General features: G+C 38.3%; 1 long non-coding RNA gene across 1 annotated transcript; it reads left to right on the forward strand.

Moving 5' to 3' along the window:
- The first annotated feature begins 480 nt into the window (after positions 1-480).
- On the forward strand, positions 481-17,494 carry LOC123865122. The gene is made up of 3 exons (XR_006795911.1): positions 481-664; positions 14,471-14,476; positions 17,482-17,494. It is a non-coding gene; the product is annotated as an uncharacterized LOC123865122 (long non-coding RNA).
- The last annotated feature ends 177 nt before the right edge of the window (positions 17,495-17,671 follow it).

The following is a 17,671-nucleotide window of genomic DNA, read 5'->3' on the forward strand; positions in this document are numbered from 1 at the left end:
CCAACGAAAAGGCCCGAACTCAGCTTAATGTTGTGGATACACAATGTACCCACAACGCTGGTATTCTGTTCGAGCCCAAACGAGGGAAGTTCTGGAAGTTCTTGTAATTCTGTAAAGTGTTAATTTAAAATAGAACTAAAATAAAACATGATTAAAAATTAAAAAATTACTTATAACTTACTTATAAGTAACTGTATTTATGGATTAAAAAGCAATACTGTTTAACTCTTTTAAGTTTTAACTACTGCAAATGGTAGGAACGCTAAATCTGGAAGCCCATTATTGGTTCACAGATCGTTTCACGCAATGCATCTCAATAAAAGATGCATCGGGTCGCGTTGCCGTACATCAGTGGGGGTTATCCTTATTTATCACTTTGTTTTGCAGCGGATCTGCGGATTGAGGGAGCGTATTTGTGTGCAACTGTATAATATAATATAATATAATAGTTTATTTTTTTCAGGCAAATTTTTTTACACCCATTTCTTAAATATAAAATAAAATAAAATAGAATAGAATACAAGAGTAAAATAAAAATTATTTACGGTTGTTGCCACGATGTACGGCAAGCCAGTACTTCGGTATGCGATTGTCAGGACACTCAGAGCATACCCTGAGGATCTCGTTCTGAGAATTGCGGATGCGGAACCAGAAAGCCGCAACCGTATAATGTGCCCAGCGGTCCCTTGCACGTGTGTACCAGACTATCGGCCAGAAGGGAGAAGTGGTGGATGCTAGTAAGGCGCATAGCATCTGACCTCAAAAAGAAAAATAAAACCAACTTCAGAAACCAAAAACACTAAAAAGTAGAAAACAGTTTTTGTTTAGCTACACGTGTAATGTACCTAGGTATGAAGTCGAGCGAGCATATTAAAACAAAGTTAGTGTTTTTGGTTTTTGATGTCGGTTTTATTTTTCTTTTGAAATTTTTTTATTTCACAATTTTTAGTGGCCCACCTGTACTATAATATGCTATGCCTAGTTAAAATCCTACTGTTTACTAAGCTATTACACTGATCGCGAGCAATTTGCTCCTATCCATTGAGGAGTTCTGTTCTCCATCTCCGAAGATATTCATCGGATCTTCACCAAATTTATATGGGACCAACTGCACAGTATACCCTTTCAAACAAAAAAAAATCCAAATCGGTCCAGGGGTCTTTCAAATCAAATCAAATCAATTTGAGTAATCGGGGAACATACATAAAAAAAAAGATCCCGACGAATTGAGAACCTCCTCCTTTTTTGGAAGTCGGCTAAAAACGTCGCTTCATGATGGCCATGACTACTCTGCCAAAATGCTGATGATTTCTGATAAGATACCATAACAAAACTACGAATTTTTTTTTTGAAAAAAGTTTTTGAGTAAAAATCCTGTGGGGACTGTTTAGTTTTTTGGGATATATAATATCCAGTGTCTGTCTCTAAGATGCAAGCTACTCGTATCTCTCTACCAAACGTCAAGATTCTAATTCATAAAGATTTATTACTAGACACTGGTAACTCAGTGACAAAGCAAACCTTAACTGAAATGAGCATTATAATTAAAATATTAACCGCAATTCTAACAAAAAGCTCTTCTTCCTATTGTTTATAGTATAAAGAATAAATTTTCATTAAGAAATGAAACAGTTTCCTTCTTGTCGGGGCTTAGGAACAACGGAACATTTGCAATTAAGGCTTCTTTACACATTGCAAGCTAGCGAACGGATCGGGTCGGTCGAGTTACTCGCATGCGACTTAGTGGTAGGTATGTTCATGTTACAATTAACTCCTTATAGCTACTCATTTCTTTTTCACGTTGCAAACATCTATACGATCGCAAAATTTCGTGTTAACAAGGGTTCTTGTACGAAACCCTAAAAATAATTTATTTATTATTTATTTTTGTTTTTCATGTACCAAAATTGTAGTTACAAAGTATATAAATTAAGTTTCACAATTGAGAATTTCTTTGATGCTAGGTTACTACAGTGTCAAAGTAAATATTTATTTAAATTGGTTAACACTGTACACTTTCTGAATTTCAATTGTTAAATTATCATGGAAGGCCAAGGAAAATCAACTGACGTACAAGACAAGAACAGTGGCAGTAGCTTTCTATGCCTTATCCACGTAAAGAAGTTACGAGTAGTAGGTATATTATACTACTTACTTAGTAGTAGAGCTATTATAGCTCTGTTACATAATCCCATACTAAACCAGAGAGAGCAAAAATTTAGCATAGCCCTCTCTCTTACGTAATCGCATTCAAATGTTAGAGCCAAACAGAGAGAGCGATATTCTAACTTCATTCCGTGGATAGGGTATAGATAGGTTTAGCAGCTCGCGTGATATAACCGAGGCATTTATAACATCGAAACATTTGCAGAGAATAACTTCGCATGAACTATACAAGTTTGTTTGTTTTAATACTTGTCTCTTAGCGGACTATCTAAGAAATTAAAATTTATAGCAACGTTCAAAGTAAATTCTATGCTAATTTCCCTTGTTATGAGAACAAACCGGCGCGACGATGCAAAACTGTTTATTGTGTCTGAGGACCTGTGGGGCTATCCGTAGTTAACGCAGAAATAGCAGAATCTACTGTTCTACACGTTTGTATATTATATAGATGTAAAATTTGTTAGTTTGGGGATTGTATATAAGGGTAATTTCGGCAAATAATGATCCAATTCTCAAAATACTTTCATAATAACATATCAAGGCAATAATTTTTCTACAGAGATTATTTCCTAGTGCAAGGCTATTATATCACGCAGGTGTAGTCGCGGGTAAAAGTTAGTCATTAAATAAAATTAAAAACTAAGCAAAAGAGCCTGAGATTATCGCCGCAAAGACGACTGGTGAAGCATAGTTTAGTATAAATAGATACTCGTAAGACTCTGACTAAGATCTCACCTGTGGTTCATGCAGGTTAATAAGAAATCGAAGGTATGATAGTTAAACCCATACCTTTCATTGATTTCTTCGTAGTATGGTAACAGAACTCTGAAGCGCTTGATGACATGCATGTCTTTGCCGGTAGGGTAGACAATTCAAGAATTCCAAAATTACCTCTACAGGGAATTGAATTCGGGACCTTCCAATTACAAGACATCGCTTGCGTCATCACTGCGTCAGAGAATGAATAAAATATTTAAAACACAACAGTATACTTTCCTTACATCTAACATAGTACTATTATAAAGAAACATAATATAGCGCAGGCCATATTTCCCCGAGCTCATTAATCGCGTAGCTAAGCTACGGCGTAGGCTGAGCCGTAGGCGCTCTACGCCGCGCCTTGTAATCGGTTTATCAAGCCTTCCATCTAATGTTATCATACAAAATGTATGTTTATAAAGTATATATTCCTTTATCTCTATTTTAATCATTTGAGTATGAATTTTTAAATACTTATGAAATACCTGTTTATTACGCACCTATATGGTTATATTTTACCTATTCATGAAAGCATTTTCAAACGATTTGTTTGTTTGTATATCCGGGGCAATGAAACGGCTTCAAATATTGACGCGGCTTTCATAGGTAGAAAGAGTGATTTGAACTTAGTGTAGGCCATGGAAGTAGGAAAGTATTTGTTGTTGACTTTGTGCACTTTGCAATTACAAGTTAATGACGTCTCATCATGATCTTACTTCTGTCTGTAGTTATTAATGTTGCAGACTGTGTAATTATTTATTTGCATTTTGGAATAAACCATAAGCGTTAGCGGTGTAAACCATAGAAAATAATAATATATTAATGGTGTAAAATATGACGATTTGTGAGTTGGTTCTAACTTTTCAGTCGTCAATAAGTTTCAATCCTACTGTATATTTTCCAAACATACGTCCTCTGGCAAATAAAACCCGCAGTGATTTGCGTCAGCGTTTTGAATCGATGGTTATCCCTTGTTGGCTATCACTATCATATTATATAATGCGAAAGTATTTTTGTCTGTTTGTTTGTCCTTCAATGACGCCGCAACGGAGCAATGGATCGGCGTTATTTGCATGGATATAGTTAAAAACCTGCAGAGTGACACAGTCTACATTTTATACCCGAAGATCCACGAAATCTCACGGGATTTCAAGAATCTAAATCCAGCGGATGAAGTCGCGGTTATCAGATAGTTTTAAAATAAAACGCTATCTCTTATGACTTGTAGCTGTTAATTTATAGTTTAGTACGTTATCCAAGCACGCGTCCTCTGGCAATCGGAGTGGCAAACTTAATCCCGCAGTAATTTGTGCCAGCGTCTTGGCGGAATTGAATCGGAAGGCCTACGTCGCCTCGCTGGCGTGTAAACTGTGCCTTAACACGTTAGATGAGTCACTTAGGGCCGTCGGTAATGACTAATAACACGACCTAGGATATAGCTCACTCCCTACAATGATATAAACTATACACAAGTTTAAATTAAAAATTATAACACCCCCGACAAGTGAAGGTTACAGTAACTAGAAAAGAGCTGATAACTGTCAAACGGCTGGACCAGTTTTCTTGGATTATAGCTAAGAACACTCTCGATCAAGCCACTTTTCAAACAAAAATAAATAAATTAAAATCGGTTCATTAGTTTAGGAGCCACGATGCCACAGACAGACACACAGATACACACGTCAATCTTACAACATCCCTCTTTTTTGGGTTGGGGGTTAAAAATACAAAATGTATGTGGTTGGTTGGGTCCCATTTCTATTACTCTTTACATTATGCAGTTTAAAAATTATAATCAAGGGTTTTAAAATATACCTAAAAATAGCAATAATAATTTAAATTAATATTAATAAAAATTAATACCAGAGCGCTTTAAATAATAATTTAAAGCGCTCTGGTATTAATTGACCTTTAGACTAATTTTATCAAATGCTACTAACTTGGGATCGACTACCGAATTGGCCTAATTCGGACTTCTAAGTCACCCATCCAGTTTCCGACTTAATATTAACAAAACAGATATATAGAGGTCACAGATGCAAGGAATAGAAATAAGGAAAATTAAATAAACGGTCTGGGAAAGAGTTCAACTTATTTCTGTATCGTTTATTCAATTGAGAAGAGTGCATTTTATTTACTTCTCGGCCGACACTCATTTTAGATAACGTCATTCACACGTCTACCGAGTTTACGTGCTCTTGTTGGGCCATGAAATACGCGAGGAATACAGCTCAAGTGGTCTGACTATATTCGCGAAAAGAAGTTAACATGGCTCTCTCTGTCACTTACTCCATACAATCGTAGTTCCAATTTCATTTGAATAGTAAGCAACTAAAGTCCATGAAGTTTTGCAGACACTAATTATCTGTGCCTGTAGTGTTTTAGATTTTTCTAAAAATATGTAGTTTTAAAATTACAGGGGCTCAAAGATTTGTATGTGAATTTTTAAGACCGCGTAACTTTGAAACCGAATATTTTAACAGAAATCTGGAAAACCACAGACATATATATTAGTTTCTAGAATAGTCTGCAAAATTTCATGGACTTTGGTTGCTTAATATTCAAATGAAATTGGAAGTACATTTGTATGGAGCGAGTGACGGAGAGACCTCTCTTAATATAGCGCTGGCCGCTGTCTCTCTTACGTCATAACATACAAATTATAGAGGCAAAATCTCAGTTGGCGCTAACCATTTTGAGGCACCAACCGCATGTGTCCATGCATTTATATTAAAGTTGCGCGCACAAGTTTATTAAAGCTAAGCGTGTTGCTTGAGCGTCTCAAACGAGTAAGAGAATGCAAGAGAGTGCGTGCGATATTGCGTGCACCATAGGATTCCATGCATGCGCAATTACCAGTGAATATGAGGCATGCACATAGGGATACGCCTGGACAGATAAAACAGGTAAAACTTGAACTTAAAAGATGTATGCCATGTTTGTGACAGAAAAAGTGACTTTACACTTGATTTTTAACCCCCGACCAAAAAAGAGGGGTGTTATAAGTTTGACGTGTGTATCTGTGTATCTGTGTATCTGTATGTGGCATCGTAGCTCCTAAACTAATGAACCGATTTTAATTTAGTTTTTTTTTGTTTAGTTATAATCCAAGAAAATCAGTTCAGCCGTTTTTAGTTATCAGCTTTTTTCTAGTTTTCTTATAGAGGATTTTGTGTCGGGGATTTTTTTAACTTTGATTTATGTTTAAGGTAGTCTTCCGTGGGTTGCAGCTGAAGTCATTGGCACGCGTGACTTGGACACACCTTGAGTTATTTAAATGCAGCAGGATCTGGGAATCTTCCGCATTATTACCCCAAGAAAAATTAAGGTTGTGCAAACTCGCCGCCTTAGTGGCGGCGTCGTCATGTTGCGAAGCAGATTTTATTTAAGTATCTTAGGTGTTGAGAACCTATTTAGAAATGTTGTGAAGGAGGATGTATCTATGTTTTTTACTCAGCATCCTATTTTTAGCTGAGGAAAATGTCTCGAGAAAACCAATATTTAGTATATTGAATTAAAATTAAACGCAACTCAAGTGTACCTACTTGACAATATAATATTAATAAAATCAATCGTATCTGTAATCCGTCGATAAGTTACTTAGCAACGTTGTTATTTGTCAAAAATTGTGTGGTTAGTGTTAACCACGTCGCTATCCAGACGTCGCTATCTAACGATAGATTGATTATATTGATTTCGCGATCGTTAGCATCGCAGAATATGACACAAGAATTCATGGTTTCGTGTGTAAGATACTGCAACATTACATCTAGCGGGGCCGTCATATGTGATTGTAACACTGCCCTAGAAAACAATGCTATAATGGAGTCTTCATCCAAAACGTTATTAAGTACGCGATGCTTGGAATTGCTTGTTTTGGTTTGGTTTTACTTTTAAAAAGTTGTTTTATCTTTAGAGTTATCTGCTTTTGACTTTTTTGTACTACATATTTGAATATTATATGCTACATATTTCATACTACATGCATCCACGAAAATGTGCTCGAATAAGAACAATTTCGTCTTTTCCTCATTTTTTCCGAATGACTTTTACATTTTAGATTTGGTAATACGAGAGCTTTCTTATATTAACCAAAACACAACCCATAAAAACCTGAGCGGCTTGCATCCAACTACTGCGATTGATTATAATTGATCCTATCTGTAAGCTGGCGATAAGATACTGATCTACGGCTGAAATCAATAATTACCGATTTTGGAAGTAAATCAGATTGATTGTATATCATATATATATGGATGTGTAGTACGCGTACGGCGACCAAGTAAAATCAGCGGTTTGCGGCTCAGTCGTAGTACGTTTAACTTGAACACTCTCTTATCTGAATTCAGCGGTTTCAGGGCACAGAGACGAATTTAGGATAAACTAAAAAACGTGATAAAATAGGAAGATTTCTTATGGCTGAGTCCATACTGGTGGGAAAAGAGATCAGTGTGGATATAGGTACCTATTGCCGTACCTCAAGCGAAGAATACGCATTTGTAATGGTCAAGGCAGGCCCAAAAAGGCCGTTCAAAGTTGTGTGTGCGTTTGTATGGGAGTAGTGTGTAGCCTACATAGTGTGTAGGTTCGACCGTACCAAAGGGGAGATCTCCCACCGAGCGGTCGTCTTGCTCGGTGGCGCCCACTGGCCGACGGTTGTATCTTGAAACTTCTATTATACCTATTATATAGTGAAGATTCTTAAACGCTCCGTTAGTGCGATTCAGATTTGCGTGTTCTGCGTTGATTCTTGAGCTTCAACTGTAAGGTATAAGGTAAGGTGCTGCCATATAGTGAAAGCGTCATGAGTGGCGACTGGCTTAGGTTTGTATTGAGGTCAGTTGATCGATGTCTTGGTATGAGTGAGAAGCGCCCTCTATTTGCAACTGTGACGAACGCCACACATTTGTATGCGTGTGTTTGTGCGCGTGTTTTGACAGATGTTTGACTGTCATCAACATTTAGCTCCGTATATGACGTTTGCAACTGCCATCAACCCCCAAATGGTGAACATCAAGTTTGCTTCAAAAACAGGTCGGCAATCGCAAGTCCAGCGTACCTACTCGTATTCGCGAAGATCAGTATATCGGAACAACAAAAAATTAACTGTGACATGGCTAATACAGTTAATTCACTTAGCTATAAATTAGCGTGTAAAACTTAAACCCCTAGATCCGTGCCTGCGAGAGTTCCATTCTATTTCACTTTGATTTCAAGTTAAGAGGCGTTCCGCCGCAAGTCTTTACTTAGCCTAATGACACGATTTGTTAGTTCACGGTACATTTTGCTAAGTTTTCGCGAAATAAACACTAAAGCAGTTTCTTTGCTACTTTAGTTATTTGTTAGCAGCAGCGTGGCACGCGAATTTGTTGTTGAAACTATTGGAATAATGGAACATGATGTTTTAGTTCTGATTTCTAACAAAATATAGAATTTGCTTTGAAATTAGTTAAAAACTAAGTACCTACTTCATACCGAGAGTTTCCACCTGATGAATTTACATCCATACTAATATTATAAATGCGAAAGTGTGTCTGTCTGTCTGTCTGTCTGCTACCTTTTTACGGCCCAATAGTTTAACCGATTCTGTCGAAATTTGGTACAGGGTTAGCTTATATGCCGGGGACTGACACAGGCTACTTTTTATTCCGGAAAATCAAAGAGTTCCCACGGGATTCCTAAAAACCCATCCGCTGAACCGATTTGTATGAAATTTGGTACCGAGGACGCAATAGCTTGAGTCCCTGTAATTGACATAGGCTTTTTATCCCGGAAAATCAAACAGTTCCCACGGGATCTTTAAAAACTTAAATCCACGCAGACGAAGTCGCGGGCAACCTCTAGTTAAAAATAAATATTGAAAACTCGGTTTTCTGTTCATATATTGAACTGCATGAATTTTTTGTTCAAACAAGTTCCTCTCCTATGTAGATAAATATTTACTTCTTAAAATATCCTGGTTCTTAAAATATATACTTCACTGATCACACAACACACACACATACACACACACACGGTTCACAGGCACTCAAAGTCCTGGGTTCGAAGGATTGAAAAATTGAAAATGAACGGGTGGCGCCGGGTTTTCCGTACATTCAGTAGCATGACCTGACCATATTGAATGAAATGCGTATAATAAAAATCTTGGAAAAAATATGTTATAACGAAGAAACTAGAGCGTGTATTAAAAAATAATATTATGAGGAAAATAAAATATGTAGTTCTTAAGTTCCATTCAGGGCCGCGGCCTGCGAGCCTGACCTCGTTGCGAGATTCCATTTAGATTTGCGATACATTACGACAAAAGTTTTATGAAATAAACATACTCTTTTGCTTACCTAAACATATTTTTTAAGACAAATCACAAAGCGAAAGCTTGTGTGTATGTGCTAGTCAGGCTCACGCATAAAGAGTTCCGTACCGTCTTACATAAAATAACACAATCAAATTTTTTTATGATTGAACCACAAATTCACGGTTGTCAGAATGTTCCACTTATTTGTGCTATAAGACATTGCTCAGTCTGCCTTTCATGATGGGAATTGATTCCCTTGACGGGTCTTGATTGACAGACAGACAGACGACGTAGGGATACTGTAAGAGTTCCTTTTTCTCTGGAGATACGGAACCCTAAAAATAATAATTCTTGTCGAACGATTTAGTTTCAAAATAGCTTTGATTTGGGCGTCCTAAATCCCTCACTAAAGGCCCTTGTAATTCAGTTCCATCGGACCGCTTAATATTTCTCATCACGTCGTTTTCTTTTCATACAATTTGTTCCCCCGCTCACGTGGGCGCTGCCTTTTTATAAATTTATAATCCATTGTCACGACAAATCCCGGGATAACGAGTTTCAAGAGCTTTACATAAAACAGACGCACATTTAGGTCTTTATACAAAATGCTAACGAAAAATAACGTTTTTCATTTTCATTAAAAAAGGTTGGAGTATTGATAATAATTTTTTGTCGTGTACTAGCAAATGTCTTCTTTGTCCGCATGGATTTACGTTTTTAAAAATTCCACGGGCATAAAAGTAATACCACGCAAAAAGTCATGTGATAGACATAGAATAAAAACCAAAACCTTCCAACATAAATAGTTGTAGAGTGTATCTTACAAGTACCTTAACACGTTTGAGTATGAGGAATTTGTCTATCAAGGTAGGTTTTCGAATTCGAATGAACACTACAATGCTTTAGTTAGTATTGCATTACATAGCGCGTTTGTATCTTTCAAACAATGTGGCATACTATATTTCAATAGGTTTCGACTTCTGTTTTGTTCTTTAAGTGTATACCATGCATTCGTAGCATCGATAAACGTCGTCATTAATCAATAGACACCCATGGCTGGATATAGGTCTCATGTAAGGACTTGCGCCGCCTGAATCCAGCGGCTCTCTGCGACTGGTTTGATGTCATCTGTCTAACTAGAGCGGTGGGAAGTGCGCTTTTCAATACGAGGTCGCCAAACCAGCACCTTGGTCCCAAAGTGCATCATTGAACCCCTGTTTTAAATTTCAAGAGATTCAGAGTAGAACTTTCAACCGAATAAAACTTACTTATTTCAAATTTTCTAAAGTTACTCAAATAAAATGAAAAAGTTACGTATGAAAGTATTCTAGTACTTTGAACAGTTGAATTCCCCTGAGCGTTTCACCGCACACGTTCCGACGATCAAACGTTGAAAGCATTGTTTGACAATTTTCCCTCCTTCGTCGGATAGAGCTTCCAGAATGAAGTCCTAAAAGCTAATACGTGAGCTTTACCTAGTTTTGCGTCGCTCGCAATTTACTGTATAAAATATATATTATGGGTAATGTTCTAACCACTAACTCGATTAAGCGTGAGCTGAGTTAAATTCATACCTACTAAAACTCAGTTTCACGTAGGACCAACTTTATTTCACATAGGACTACTTCCTATGCTGCATTAACTCTACCTACCACCGGTTTGGTTCGGGATGTTTGATTCGAGAGGGTTTTTCCAATTACTTCTACTGAACTGGTTCTTGAAAGTGGTCATAGCCTAGTGGTCAAAACGTCGGCCTCCTATTCAGATGGTTCGATCCCGGTCATATAAAAATGTGACCTCATGGTCTAATTTCCTAATCCTGATGCCCAGAAATTTAGACAGATTTAACTATTTATTGTATCCACATTATTGCATACGCTATTTACAATATTATGTTATTTGATGGTATTACTTACTGGTCATTTTACTAAAGCAGGTAAAGTGGGCAGTGGTGCTTGAACTAGCTAAAAACCTGGGTTCCAGGACACCAGGCCCCCAGGATTTTCTTTATCCCTGTGGATAGTGTCTACATAAACTATCAGGATGAGTAATAATTAATCATTATTTTGACTGATCATCATCATCATCATCATATTATCAACCACACGCCACGGTCTTGCGCTTCCCAAATTCAGCGGCTCCCGGCGACTTTTACCTAGTAGTTTAGATAACTGAGGGAGAGGGCTGGCTATCCTTAACACAGATATAAAAAATCTAGCTAGGATAGCCAGTCCTTGATCTTGAAACACTCAAAATTGTATTAAAAACTAAGTTAACTTACTAATTAACTTACTAATTATATTAGATGAATTAATGTCGTCACCCATACGGAATAAATTATTGAAATAAATAAAATAGAACACCCGATAAGTGTGACCAGTACTTTATTTAGATAGATCTGGAATTCGGGACGTGATCCGAATAACAATGCAGAGGGGCCTTACGGAAACAAATAGATTCCTAAAATTTAGCTGTGTGTCTTGTCTTTAAGGATTAGGTACATGTTCCCAACTGATCGAATTATTCGATTTAGACTGGTAAAATACGGTTGTGCGAATTGGAGCTATTGATTTGTGTACTCGTACGCTTATGTACCCACCTATATGGACGGATCTGGGATCATAGCATGCCCTGGAGCAGCGGGTGATGTTAAGTGATTACCGCTACCCATGAGCATATGCAGCACCAGAGGAACCGCCAATGCGTTGTCGGCCTAAAGTACCTAACTGGATGAGTGGCACAGATCATCTGTGACCGCCGGTATAGCGCGGACGCTGTGCGGGTGTGCGGGGAGACCACACCTCGATTGCCATCTCAACCTGTCGCGTACTATAATAGGTATAGTTAGATAAAATAATTTTCATCGCACCGTCGCGTCGTGACGCTTCGTCTTGTCTTTTTTAACCGACTTCAAAAAAGAAGGAGGTTCTCAATTCGTCGGAATCTTTTTTTCAGAAAACATTTCTTCGATCTATAATAATACAACTACATAAATGTTTAGACACTAAGCTAAAACACTACTTCAAATCTTGCCAGTATGAAATAAGGTTCATTTCCGTCTCACCAAACTAGCTGGGCAGTGCAAGTTGTGAAACAGCAAAAGTTAGTATGTGTGACTTGTCATTAGGGAGTTCGCTTTTATTGATGCGGTTTGTCCGATCTGTAGTCGGTTCTCAGGGGGTTACATGCGCTTGTGATTTCAAGAAAGTTCCAACCGTTCTAACTTCTACTGGGTTTTATAGTTCCTTAGTCGTTTTGATTGAGTATTGGTTGAAAATAGATATGGTTAGATATGGTTTTTCGTATTAACTATTTTATGCCCTGTGACTTCGTCCGCGTGGACTACACAAATGAACCCCTATTTACCCCCTTAGGGGTTGGATTTTCAAAAAATAACTTCCTTGGTGGATGTTTACGTCATAATAGCTATCTGCATGCCAAATTTCAGCCCGATCCGTCCGTTAGTTTGAGCTGTGTGTTGATAGATCAGTCAGTGAGTCAGTCAGTCAGTCAGCTTTTCTTTTATATTTTATTTTTATTTTATTTGGATTTTTGTCTCGCTCAGAAACAGGGCGATAGAGAGAGCCATGCTCGATGGTATATTATTATCATGTGCCAACTAAATCAACTTTATGTAACGATGTAGGTATAATTAAACTATTACACCGTGTTAGATTACAGTATAATTTTGTTATACTTGCGTAATCAAAACTTGTATAATAATTGCGTTAATGTAATACACCCGTATCGCTTACTTAGTTACGTAACCTTGGAGGGTTGGACTAACTTGGTAACACTTGAAAGTAATCACGTTAAAATATGATTTGGCTTTAGATTATCTTAACACGGTTCAATAACTATATATATATAGCTTTATAATGTGGTATGCCTAAACGATTGTAGCTTAGTGGTTAAGACGTCCGCCTCCTATTCAGACGACCGGGGGTTCGATCCCGGACACGTAACTCTAACTTTTCGGAGTGCGTTTTAAAAATTAAATATCACTCGCTTTAATGGTGAAGGAAAACATCGTAATGAAACCTGCACGCCTTAGAATTCCCCATAATGTTCTCAAAGATGTGTGAAGTCTGCCAATCCACACTCGATGAGTGGGGCGGACTATTACCAAACCCCTTCTCATTCTGAGAGGAGACCCGTGTCCATCGTGAGCCGGCGTTGTTGATGGTGATGATAGTGCGCGCAAAACAAGTACTCCAATCTGAACACGAAGCATAATATGACTGTACCCTGTACAGTGATCTCAGCCAAGCTTATGTATTTAATAGGTACTTAGAAAATTCGCAGAAGAACAAAATCGACCAGCATAGCTCAAAGGATTTAGGCCCGCGTAGGCTACTACAACTTTTAAACCAAACCATTAGGGGGATTACAATAATTTTCTAGTACTTTTTTATCACAACTAACTTATATTATATTGTCTGTAGCTGTACCATATTCAAAGAAAATGTCGTCCCAACAATGGGCCTAATATAGAAGCTTAGCTGCAAACGCTAGTCCGGAACGACATTTCTACTCCACTAAGCCACAATATTAGTTCCGTATATAGCGAATAAGAGCCGCCAAATCTCTCAATAGAGACATAGACGGTAGACCCCTATTTCGTATCGTACACGCGGTAGCACAAATAGGGTCGAAATTAATAATACCTCCGTAGTTTGACATCTACAGTAAGGTCCGACCGCACTTTAGATGCGTTTTTGTTTGAATTTGACTCGTGCGAATATGTACGAACAATCCGTCTATCAATTTATCTAGATTCTAGATACAGACTATTTTACTATTATCATTTTATTTTATTAACATTATAAATGCGAAAGTGTGTGTGTCTATCTGTCTGTCTGTCTGCTAGCTTTTTATGGCCCAACAGTTTAACCGACTTGTATGAAATTGGTACAGAGGTAGCTTGCGTCTTTAAAACTGACATAGGCAACTTTTTATCCGGAAGATTAAAATTTTTAAAAACCTAAATAAACGCGGATGAAGTCGCGGGCAGCATCCAGTTAGAAACATAAAAATAAGAGTCTATTCAAGCTTTAAGTATTTTTTTGTAAAATTTGTTGCGAGATTTCCACGGTATACGGATTTCGGATTACTGACTTAATTTATTCTGTTATCATTCGAATACGCGGGCAAATAAAGGACAAAAGATATTAAAGATCTTATCTTTGGGCGGGATATAAAGGCGGACTCCCTCAGGGATATTACTTACCCACCCATAGCACATAGTAGCGACATGTAGAGATGGCAATCGGCGCAGAGATGCCCCGCACCTGCACAGCCCCCGCGCTTACTCGGTACGGGAAAGCGCGGGTGACGTGCGGGTGTACGGGGTGTTCACCCGTACACCGATTGCCATTTCGATCTGTCGCTTACTTTACCTACTGTAGGTTTGACGTGGGTATAACAACGTGAATGTCAAGATTAACCTTATTTTGTCGGCACCTCGCTGTAGATGAGGTGACGTTGTAACAATGTTAATCCGACCTGAAATTATATGCCTCAGTAACCTTCTGTCCTGATTGACCTTCTACATTTCCGGTTGATGTGATAGCCTTGTGGTTAAGAGGTTAGCCTTCTATTCGGGAGGTCAGGGCTTCGATTTCAAGCACGCATCTCTAACTAATTGGAGTTAAGTGCGGTTTAAACTAAGTGTAAGTGTAAGCTGATGCCCGCGACTTCATTCCTGTGGATATAGGTTTTAAAAATCCCGTGGAAACTCATTGATTTTCCGGGATAAAAAGTAGCCTATGTGTTCATTCATCATTTCATCCATTCCAAATTTCAGCCAAATCCATCCAGTAGTTTTTGCGTGAAAGATTAACAAACATCCATCCATACATACTTACAAACTTTCGCGTATATAATATTAGTAGGATAAGTTTCCTAGACCTATTGGAGAAGTTCAAAGTTTTCATAAAAACGTAAACTGATTGATAAATCCTATTAGAATGTAAAGGGTTATTTAAATGATAAGAAAGCTTGAGAATGAGTTACTATTTCTAATAAATATAAGTGATTTTGTAATGTAAAAAGAATACCCGGCTGAGTTTGTTTTGGGCTCTTCTCAGACCTGGGCGCGTTTGGAACTCTCGTAGCTTTAGTTTTAAGTTTACGTAATTTATGATTATCACCACTATATCATTGTTTGACAATCAGAAAGTGTACGAAACTTGAATCAATATGACTTTAACTTTTGACCTAATATAAACATTTTTGTTTGTATTTCAGTCAGCAGATACAAAAGCCATGTCTCTCCATTGATTCGTATTCTCTAAAATGAAACAAAATTACAAATTACGAGTACAATACAAAGCTGGTCGGCAATAATAATTAATTAAAATGGAACAGAGGTATCGAATTACCTACCTGCATACTGTCCGGTAGAACAATTGTTCCTATCTTTTTGCCTAGATTCAGGCTAATGGAAGCTATTGTGTTACTGGAGTCACGATAGGCACCATCAGACGAGTCTAGTTTAATTGCAAAATAGTCTTTAAATACTGTGCACTAAAGGTCACAAGACTTGGCATTTGGCGGTCGAATGGTCAAAGAATTGATTAGGTTTACGTGATACGTCGGAATTTATTTTGCAAAACATAGCGGACTTGAAATACCGATTTATAAATCGGCGTTTAGAAAATAGGTTATCGTCATCGTCATCAACCTGAGTATTAGAAATCATGTGATGCATTGCCAGACACTTAGTATCGTGGCAACCTTCTGCCAGACATCCAAGACATATCAATACAATCAACCCAACACTGGCCCTCTACAGTTGTGCATGGGTCTGTCCTCAGAATGAGAAGGGTGCAGGCCATTGTCAATTTTGACCCTATAGCACAAGTTCATCAAAAAATCTATTAAATAAAAATATGCTCCTGAAAGAAGTATAAGTACAATTGAAGATTATGTAAATGATAAAAGAGCGCGGATTTGACCTGCAGCTCGCTCCAGCAATGCGCGAGACTTCAATTACTTATACATGGCATAATATTGTGTATCATATCTTTCAAAAGATCAACCGCCGAGTTTCTTGCTGGTTCTTCTCGGTAGGATAGGCTTTCCGAACCAGTGGTAGATGCATTTGACGATTTAAAAGTACTCAAGTAATTGCGTCTATCTACCACTCTGGTTAAGTGCGGTTAACAGACTTCACGCACCTTTTTGAGAACATTACGGAGAACTCTCAGACATATAGCATATTGTTTAAAGGATATGTAAACGAATTCCGTTTCAATAATATTGCAAGGGGTAGATTGCGGTGATGTCTCATAATAGTGAACGTATTTTCGAATATTCGAAGTTCGTTCGTTTGCCCTTAAACTTTAATATGTCTTGGGTGTCTGACAGTGGGTTGCCACGATACTAAGTGTCTGGCAATACATCACGTGATTTCTTATACTATTTTGAAGAAAAAAAATTAGACTTTATACTTTGACGAATAGATTTATACGTCTTTGTCACCTGCTATCTGCCAAAACCATCATAATCCAAACTTCATAGTCGCTGATCGTTCCTCATTGTATTGGGGACAAAACTTTCAGCTTTTATAAAATAACGAAGGCCAGGTCCTCATAGGCTCTTAGTCCATAATTAAATTCTTATATAATAGGTCTCGTAACTATCTAAAGGGGCACAAATAAGTTCTAGTGACACAAAGATAGAACGCTCTGCAAAGGCATGCACTATGCAGTCTGGTATTTGCGAAGCGTAAATAGAAATTCATTTGAGACAAAGAACGATATTTTGTTCCCGCTATCTCTTTGTGCTGATAGGAAATTCTGTAGATGGCACGTTACATATATAACGGTTTTTAAATATCGATTATTACAAGTTTGTATTCATAAATAAGCCCACTAGAGCCCCAAGAGTTAAATAGAAAAATCGGCCAAGTGCGAGTCAGACTCGTGCACCAAAGGTTCTGTACTCGGGTATTAAGCCCATATTTTGCACGAGAAAACATAGACTATTACGCGTAAAAATAAATAAAAATTTGTTTTAGAATGTACAGGTGAATCATCCCCTTTCATTTATAATACCTACCCCACTTTTTTTTTTGTTGACGCTGGGGAATGCATTTACGCATCCCCCCCGGAAGCTAGCCAGCCAGTCGTGAGGCAGCCAACCAGCTGAGGGAGGGTATGTGGGACTCGCCGGCCGAGAGACGACCGGAATACCCACTAAACCCCAGCGGCGCTACTGCGCGTCGCCTGGCGACTGGGTCACGGGAACGGCCGAAGCAAACAACCGCGACCCAGCCAGCGACGTCTGCCGAGGCAGACCATCCACCGGGGACCAGCTCGGTCCCCACCACCGCACCTCCGGGACGCACCAACGAAGTGCGTCCCCCGACCTTGGGACGCGCACGTCGCCCGCGTCCCATCCTCCACTTCATCCACTGTGCCCTCTGCTAGTCAGAGGGACACGCGG

Source organism: Maniola jurtina, chromosome 5 (genome assembly GCF_905333055.1).
Source record: "Maniola jurtina chromosome 5, ilManJurt1.1, whole genome shotgun sequence".
NCBI lineage: Eukaryota > Metazoa > Arthropoda > Insecta > Lepidoptera > Nymphalidae > Maniola > Maniola jurtina.